This window comes from Crinia signifera, chromosome 19 (assembly GCF_055691185.1).
Source record: "Crinia signifera chromosome 19, ASM5569118v1, whole genome shotgun sequence".
In the NCBI taxonomy this organism is placed as follows: domain Eukaryota; kingdom Metazoa; phylum Chordata; class Amphibia; order Anura; family Myobatrachidae; genus Crinia; species Crinia signifera.
Genome location: NC_139226.1, coordinates 125853490 through 125862691, shown reverse-complemented (window position 1 = coordinate 125862691; position 9202 = coordinate 125853490).

The window sequence follows — 9202 nt, the reverse complement described above, 5'->3', positions numbered from 1 at the left end:
AAGCATGCCCGGGCTCAAAGCCGGCGTCATACAGCATATACAGTAAAAAACAGGGAGCACAAAAAGAACACAACTACGTAGATATTATCCACAGAAATGAAATACTTAATAAAATACTGTGAATAAATTATTTTAAAAAAAATCAAATTTTTACTTTTTTTATAATGTCTTCTAAATACATATAGATATAGTAAATTAAAACACATAAAATGACAAAGCTAGAATGCTGCGAGCCTCTAATACAAATGAGAGAAGTCTCTGTATACAATGCATTAGGCTGAAATCTGAAACATTTTCAAACTTTTTGTGAATTCTTGCATTCATCTTTGGCACCAGAGCCATAAGCGGGTGCCGGACGGGGTCCAAACAGTCGGGATCCCGACAGTCATTAACCCGACGTCGGGATCCCGACTGTTAAAACACTGACGGCCAGGTTCCCGACGGCCGGCGGCTATTTTCCCTCGTGGGGGTCCACGAACCCCATAGAGGGAGAATAGAATAGGTGGCGAGCGTAGCTCACCACCGTGCCCGCAGCGTGGCGAGCGCAGCTAGCCCGCAAGGGGCTTTGTTGCGCTGGCCACGCTGTCTGAGACCAGGCAGTCGGGATCCCGATGTCGGGATAATGACTGTCGGGATCCCGACTGTCGGTGAAACATACCACACCCGCCATAAGCTGTAAGCTCGACAGTGTCTGTGTGCAGCAGCCATGCGATTGTACGGGACTATGTAAAAACCGGACCGGACTAAACCCCGGACTGCCGGACAGGACATCATAATCTGCAGTCCGGAGCTTGTAGGGTCCGGTCCGGGGGGTGTCCTGTCCGGGGGGTGTCTAGTCCAGTGGGGTCCCTGGGTTAGCTATCACCAGGGACATGGGGAAGGGGTGATTACAGCCTCCCTGTGTGGTCCGGACCGTCCGGTTTTTGCTACATGCCCGGACCATGCAGTGAGGCTTTATTCTCCCCCTGCTCCTCTCCCTGGTGACAGGTGTGACAGGCAGCCCCCCTGGATAGGACACCCCCCCCCCCCCGGACAGGACACCCCCCGAACCGGAGGCTACAAGCTCCAAAATGCAGAGTTTGATGTCTGGTCCGGCGGTCCGGGGTTTTTGTCCTGGTCCGGTTTTCACCCATACCCCGATTGTACTGCGTGCTTGGAGGTCTGATTGGCGTGGATATGGTTTTGCAGATTTTCTAAGGGAGCCAGTAACACTGAGTACATGGAATATGAAAGGAAGTTGAAAGTTGGAACATTTGCAGTTAATTGACAATGGATATGATGCTAACAATGAGTGTTAATTATACAGTAGTAAGCATGTGTAGCCGGTATGCATGGTCACTGTACATAGATGCAGCTGCACAGGGTGGGAATTATATATACAGGTTATGAAGGACAGGCAATTCATCGCGAGTGTGTCAATCTGTACAAGATGCTGTTTCCCCTGGGGTGGGATTCTGGGCAGGGCGGCTGCTAATTGAAACGTGTTGGTGGCTTTTTCACGTCTCGGCTCCTGTTTCAGGGCAATTTCAAACCGCAGAGCTGATTGCTGGTTTCACATGGCAAAGAGAAAAACAAAATCAATTGCAGATGCTGAGAGCATTAACCCATCCTTGCCAAGGATCATTACCTTTTTCCTGCTCTTAATTGGTGATCATTTACCCCCTGGACCACAGTACTTGGATAATAAGGCTTACGGTTTACATTAATACAATTGGTTGCCATTTGCAAATTGTAACTGAAAAGTTCTCCAGAGTCACTGTTATAAGAACGATGTGTCTGATTCAGAGGGTGGGCCAATAAAAAGTGGAGGAATTATGATGGGTTTTACTACACTACACAAATACATATATTATATACACAACATACATGTTTCAAATTTCAACAGATTCAACCTGATTCAAAGATGTGCACTAATGCATTTGCAGCTGCGGATTTGTACACAGCGGCTGTGCAACAATATGCAAATGTCTCTGCCATCTAGATTTGTATTGAGACAGCCAGTGACAGCTGGGCAAATCCCAGTGGCTGCGTACAAAGCAGCAGCATCTGCCGCAGATAAGTCAGTTCTTAGTAGCCCTTTGGTTGCTTAGTATGGCTGCAGGAATTAAGATGCCAGAGACATTGTAGCGGCGGATGGGATCACCAAACAGTCCAGGTGTTTATTAATCGCCCTAAGACAGTTGGTCTACCACCTACTCTGCCTTCCTCATCACCATAACCGTTTATTGTACTATATCTACAGTATATATATATATATATATATATATATATATATATATATATATATATATATAGGCAGGCTTTACTACTATATTTTTATTATATTTTAAGGTTTTTATAGTTTGTATTTCACCCTTTGATAAATTCATTTTTTATTGGTTTTAATTCTAATTTACAAAAAAAAATGAATTTTTATCAAAGGGCGAGAGACAATCTATAAAACCTTAAAAGATAATAAAAATATAGTAGTAAAGCCCGCCGATAAAGGCAGGAGCATCATCATCCTTAACATAGAAGATTGTAATGGGGGAAAAATTTAACAACTATCTGAAAAGAAAACTTAAAAAAATCGAAGATGTGATCCGACCACTAAAATTCAGCTCAAACGGTAAAATTTCTTATATTTGTATACATCTAGAGCAGTGTTTTTCAACCACTGTGCCGTGGCACACTAGTGTGCCTTGAGCTGCTCTCAAGTGTGCCCCCAGATCTAGAGATGCCCAAACCAGTTTACAGCCACCACCAGTTCCACTGTTATTTACTGATCTCTTCTTTTCATGTAAAGGACCAATGTTTTTTAGTTTTGTTACCTGTGGGGACCAGTGTGATTTTTTTTGTATGGAGACCAATAGGTTTGGTTTTTTTCCTATGGGTACCAAAGTGTTTGTCCCTGTGGGGATCTCATGGTGTGCCTTGGTAATTTTAAAATCTTTATTTAGTGTGCCGCAAGGTAAAAAGGTTGAAAATCACTGATCTAGAGGTATTATTTCTAAATTAGATGCAGAATACATAAATATTGTGGCTTCAGCTATACCTGTAGTATATATACTATTGAAAATACACAAATGTAGGGATAACCCTCCAGGGCACCCGATTGTAGTGGGTACAAACTCGGACGCAAACAGAAAAAGTTTCTTAGAGATAAGAACGACTATCTGAACGGGAGAATCCATGATTGGTCTACCAATGCACCACAGAGATACGAACCCAGAGAACACAGAGAAGAGAAAGAATACCGAGAAAATACGACAATGACGTATTTACAAGATCTCAACAACCAGTATACCGGAATGATCATGACGATTATACTATCTAATTTGTCTTACTTTATGGATGTATGTCACCAACCGTTAGTCCACAAAACATGCTCTTACCTCAAGGACACCATTGCTGTACTTAAAGAGATAGATGTAATTGAATGGCATCCTGGATATAAACTAGTAACGTGTGATGTCACATCACTGTATACAATTATTGATCATATGCTGGGACTTTAAGCAATATCCTATTTTCTAGATATAGAAAATCTGTCCAGAAATAAAAAAGATTTTGTATTGGAAGGTATAGAATAAATACAATTCTGCACAACAATTACTTCCGGTATGATGATTCATTTAATTTACAACTTACAGGGACAGCTATGGGTACTAGACTTGCACCCAGCTATGCCAATCTCCTCATGGCATGGTGGGAGGACCCCTTTGTATGGGAGAGGCATCAGTTTGGTGCAAGTCTAGTGTCCTGGCGAAGGTACATAGATGATGTTTGGTTTATATCGAAGTTGGATGATCTATCCCTGTCCAAATTCTGCAAACATCTCAACAATAATGAATATAATATTAAATTCACCTTCCAAATCAGTAGTGAATCAGTAGACTTTTTGGACCTAACTATTTATGTTGATGGTAATTGCCTGAAAACCAATAATTTTGTAAAGGTTACCGAGTGCAACTCATATATAGATGCAAGGAGTAATCACTATTCAAATTGGCTCAAAAGCATACCTATGAGCCAGGTTTGCCGCATATGCAGAAACTGTACGGATAATGTATCAATTGAAACTACGAGATAAAAAGGTAGATCTATAGATAGGAAGATCATATTGGGCAAGATGAATAAAAATCGTAAGGTAAAAGGGGACATTGGGGTCCCGTTTATCACTAAATTCAATAGTCAACATAAACAAATTGAAAAAAAATCATAAGTAAACATTGGGGTGTCCTAATGGGTGATCCAACCCTTAGGGAATATATAAAGGAGACTTCTCGGTTCATATATAGGAAAGATAAGATCCTTAAAAACCAAATTGTGGCAAGTGCCAGTTCCACCCAATTTCATTAAATCTAAAGGTTTTTAGAAATGTGGAGCAATGCATGTAGTATGTGTAATCCTGTAAGAATAAGGAATCTAAAATTATGCAATATAAATTGACACAAACAGGTAAAATGTATGACATTGACTGTTTTATTACCTGTGGAACAAAATATTGCATTTAATTATTAGAGTGCAGTTGTGGCCAACAGTACATTGGGAAAACCTCCTGCATGTTAAAAGAACAGTTATCGGAGCACATCCCAGTGGCGTAGCTTTGTTTGGGGTGCCCCCCCGCCGTTAATGGGGGGCGCCCCCCCTCTCTCCCCCCCCCGACTGCCCGTGCCCCCCATGCCCCCTCCCCCCATTGCCGCAGGCTTACCTGTCCGCCGCGTGTCCCGGCTCCCCTCCTGGCTTCAATTAATTCTATGCAGACGGACCACGATAAAATGGCCGCCCCCATACCGCAGACAGTTTCCGAGAACAGTCTGCTTTATGGGGCGGCCATTTTATCGTGGTCCGTCTCCATAGCATTGATTGAAGCCAGGAGGGGAGCCGGGACGCGCGGACACTGGACAGGTAAGCCTGCGGGGGATGGGGGGCGGGGGGATTACTATAGCACCGCAGCCCCCCCGGCGCCCCCATATGCACAGCGCCCCCCCCCCCCCCCCCGCGACCGCGGGGGCTGCGGTGCTATAGCTACGCCACTGGCACATCCGTAATATTAAAAAAAGGCTTGGACACTCAAAATGAGGCCATGCACTTTAAAGAAAAGCATAGTATGGATGTGAAACATCTGGTGTCATTTGTGGGCATCAAGGGGGTTCAACCTCATTGGAGGACTAAAGAGATGCCTACTATTTATGAGCTTAAAACTTTGTCCCCAAGAGGTGTAAATGCTGTTTTGGAATTCAATGGTTTTTATGGTTTTTAACAATATATATTTTTTAAAAGTTATAGCTTATATTGATGTTATGTTAATATGGTCTTTTTTCTCTTATTTTATGTACCATGGTTAAAAGTCATCAAGTCCGCAAATAAATGGTTAAAGCATTCTATCTACCTAATGGCCGCCACTATGCCTGATATTGAAGTATTGGAAAATCATATAAGTCCCTTGGGGCTGCAGTGGAACGCATAGAGTAAGCAATGGAACGCATATGTATTCCAAATGAGTGGAAGATACCGCTGCAGACACTTCCGGTGATTCACTTCTGCTTCCGGTGGAGCGGAAACGAGCCAGAGATCTGCAATGCCCAAAACGGAGTTATGCGGACGTATGGAACTTTAACAATTACAGTGATATACTGCACTTTAAGCATTTATTGTTTAAGTGTGGATTATGGTTATTTATATGTATATGAAGTGTTTTTAGGAAAATGTTGTAATGATTTTTTAGGCAATTTGCCAATGCTTGTCAAGACCTGGTTTTTCATGTGGCTGGTACCACATGCCAGGGATTGGGGTATAAATATAAGGTACAGAGGAGAGCTATGTATACACACCCTGAGGAAGGACATAACCTGTCTGAAATGTGTTGTTTTTTGCTGTTTGGTGCTAGGACAGATTGACCACGGAAGGATCCAGTGCGCTTGTCCCCCCTTTGCAACGGGGTCCGCTACTTACTGTATGTCTTCAGCTCAGTCCGGATGAGAGGAAAGCATGCTGTGCAGTAGTAGCTCATTGGTCCTGCTTGTGAAAACCATTTGTTTTAAAGTATTTTTGTGTTCTTATTTTATGGAAACCTGTCAATAACCCCCCCCCCCCCCCCCACCCCTTTTTAAACAGAGGATTGAAGTTGTCCATTACTGCATCTGAATAAGGATTCAAGTCTAAAGATACCCTTATGTGAACATAGGGATTATTTCCCAAGTCAGTACATTGATCCATACTGTATGTACCATTTGTGATGTGTGGTAACAGATGAAGTCTAAAGATTCCTTTACATGCAAATAGGGATTGATCATAAGGTCAGTACAAACCTTTAAGGATTCCTAGGAAGTGGAGAGAAATACTACTGGCTATAAAGATACCTTTATACAAATATAGGGACCAGAATCAAGGTCAGTGAGGTCCCAAAGAGAGGTCATAGAGAAAACCTGACATTGACAACTGTTCATTTCAAACACCACCGGTGGGATCCCACTATGTGTTGAGTATTTGAGAATTAGGGATTGGTACCTCTGTGTGGATCCTTGGCTTCAGTTTGAGAGCGCAGGCTTCCAAACCTTCATCTATCCAGGACACTTGGTTTATACCATTTAGGTTTGGGCTGGGTATAATATCCTGGCAGTTGGGATCCTGTCAGTCAGAACACTGACAGCAGGATCCTAGTTGTCAGAATCCCCAACATATTGCAGTAAGTATTTTTACCATAACCCACCCCTACTGCAACCTAACTCTAATGGTCCCCTCCCACAGCAAGCCCTAATCTCCACAGTCCAACCCTAACCCATCCCCTAGAGCCTAACCCCAGTATTTACCTTCAGGAGCAGTTGAGGTTCTGACCGTTGGTTGACGCTGTCTGTATTCTGTCGAGATCCTGATGCTGCTGGGGGGGGGGGGGGGGGGGGGGTGTTTAGAGTTTTTTTTTACTTTTATCCCACTAAGGGGGTGTGGACACCCCCCAAATTTTTGCCGGGGCCCGGCATACCTCTCAGTGGTCCTGGTCTTGTGCAGTTTTGCTGTTTAGGCATTAGAGAAGTGATTCAAAGGTTTCACTATTTCTGCCATCAGTGGATGGTTGAGAGGCTTGCTGTCTATACCCATCTGTTACGTGGTAATCCTATTCCCTATAACAAACGCTGTTTTCAAATCCTGGATTCCTGCAAACTACTGCAGCCTTTAATTGACTTAAAAATACTCACATAACCGGGATTGGTAGTGGACTGATACTTAGCATCATAACCCTAACATAACTTGTACAGATTTACTGACAGGGCAGATACTCTGACACTGGACTGGGAAATAGACTAACACAGCAGGCATACAGAACGACAGACCTGGGGGATAAAGTAACAGGACTGGAAAACAGAGTGATGGGCCAGAGACATACTGACTGCCCCCCCCCCCCCCCCCAGAAAAGTGGAAAAGCCTTCCGCATGCCCCTAGACCACTCTGCATCTTCCTCCTCCACTGGTTAGATACCTGCATTTGTGGCTCTTAGGGGGAGGGGGCTAAAATGATGCAATTCACGCACAATCCACAGTCTCAAGAATCTTGGAATTTACTCTAATGGGGGCGGAGCTTGATGACATCAGGCTTTGTATCCCGCACCTCAAAGTGCAGCTGAGAGTCTCCTTTCTGGGCTTCTCCCAGTAGGCAAGTACGGTCATCATGGCCCGGTCTTAAGGTGCCCGTACACTAGTAAGATTTATCTTCAGATCTGGCTGGTTGGAACAAAAACATGGTTATGGATGAGTGACAGTTTTTCAGTTTTCCAATTGGTCAACTGTCATTTGCTTTCATCCATAACCATGTTTTTGTTCCAACCAGCCAGATCTGAAGATAAATCTGCGTGTGTATGGCCACCTTAAGTCATTAGTCATACAATTTACTGTACATTGCGCAGTGAATATTTCATTATCTGTGGGGTGTGGTTTATAAATAATAACTGTCTGTTCATGAGACTGAGTGAGTGACAGCACTTCCATGCTCACTTTTACCAACGCACCTCCCCAAGGGTAACATCCCTGAGGAAATCGTTTACCGATATCATTCACTGTGTAAGCACAATATCATTTGCCCGGGCTTACCGCCAATACATTCCTGCACATATTCCACAAGATCCACCCACAGCAGGGCAAAATATAGTACATCTCGAGCTCTAGAAGAAGATCAAATTATTTAGTTAGCAATTACTAAATCTGATCCTATCAATTAAAGGGAACATATGTTAGGACATTATATCCAATTAATGCTATTTTACGTATGACTAAGGGAAATGTTGGGGTGTGCTTTATGCTGTGGTTGTATGCTGTGGTTGATAGGATTAGGTTCTGCAAGGAGCTAGGTAACGCCACAGGGGAAGCCATTGCCAGCTGGGGCTCTAGTGTTTACAAAGAGGCCGTGGCAGCATGAAAAATGAGTAGCCAAGCGATAAGAATGGAATAATTTATGTTCCAAGCAGACATTCACTTCAGCAAGGCAGAGAGCTCCGTGTGCCAAGGAAGCCTGCGAACACGTAATCTTTTATTACACAAATTATTAACAACCAGGAAATAAATGACTGCAAGATCGGATCAGCCTGCCAGCTACACTTTCTCCTTTTAAAAGTATATATCTCTTGAATCTTCCCCAGGGTTTTACTTATCTTTGCTTTGAGATATAGCATTTTACATCATCCGCCTCCTTCCTTCCTTGCCTGGCAGAAGGATTATGGTTCCTGATTCACAAATCATAGGTTGGCGGTGCCGCGTCCTTCGTCGCCCTACACGATGCCAGTTATTGTTTGGAAAACAAGTGCTAAGTTGTAATACTGTGCAATTCCAAGTCAGATGACATTACTAGGTTTAATTAGAATACAGCTTGCAGACAACACCAAATTTCCATCCTCTGGATCTGAGGGGTGCTGATAAAGAAAAAAACACAAGAAAACATTAGGAATTGTCAAATGAAAACATGTACCATTACACAATGATCAGGAGACACAGTGTTGTTCTGTGCATGTCAATATCATACACACCATAGAGCAGTGGCGGCTCTCACACAAGATGCCGGTCCCCCCCTCCTCTGCAGCCGCCGCTGCTGGTCTCCGCCACCACCTGCTGATCCCTGCTGCTGGTCCCGAGTCCCATCACAGGTTAGGCGCATGAACAGCATGCGCAGAACCCATTTTAATGGGCTGCCACCGCTAGCGGCCTGTAGAGGCATCCCAGACGGAGGGAACACC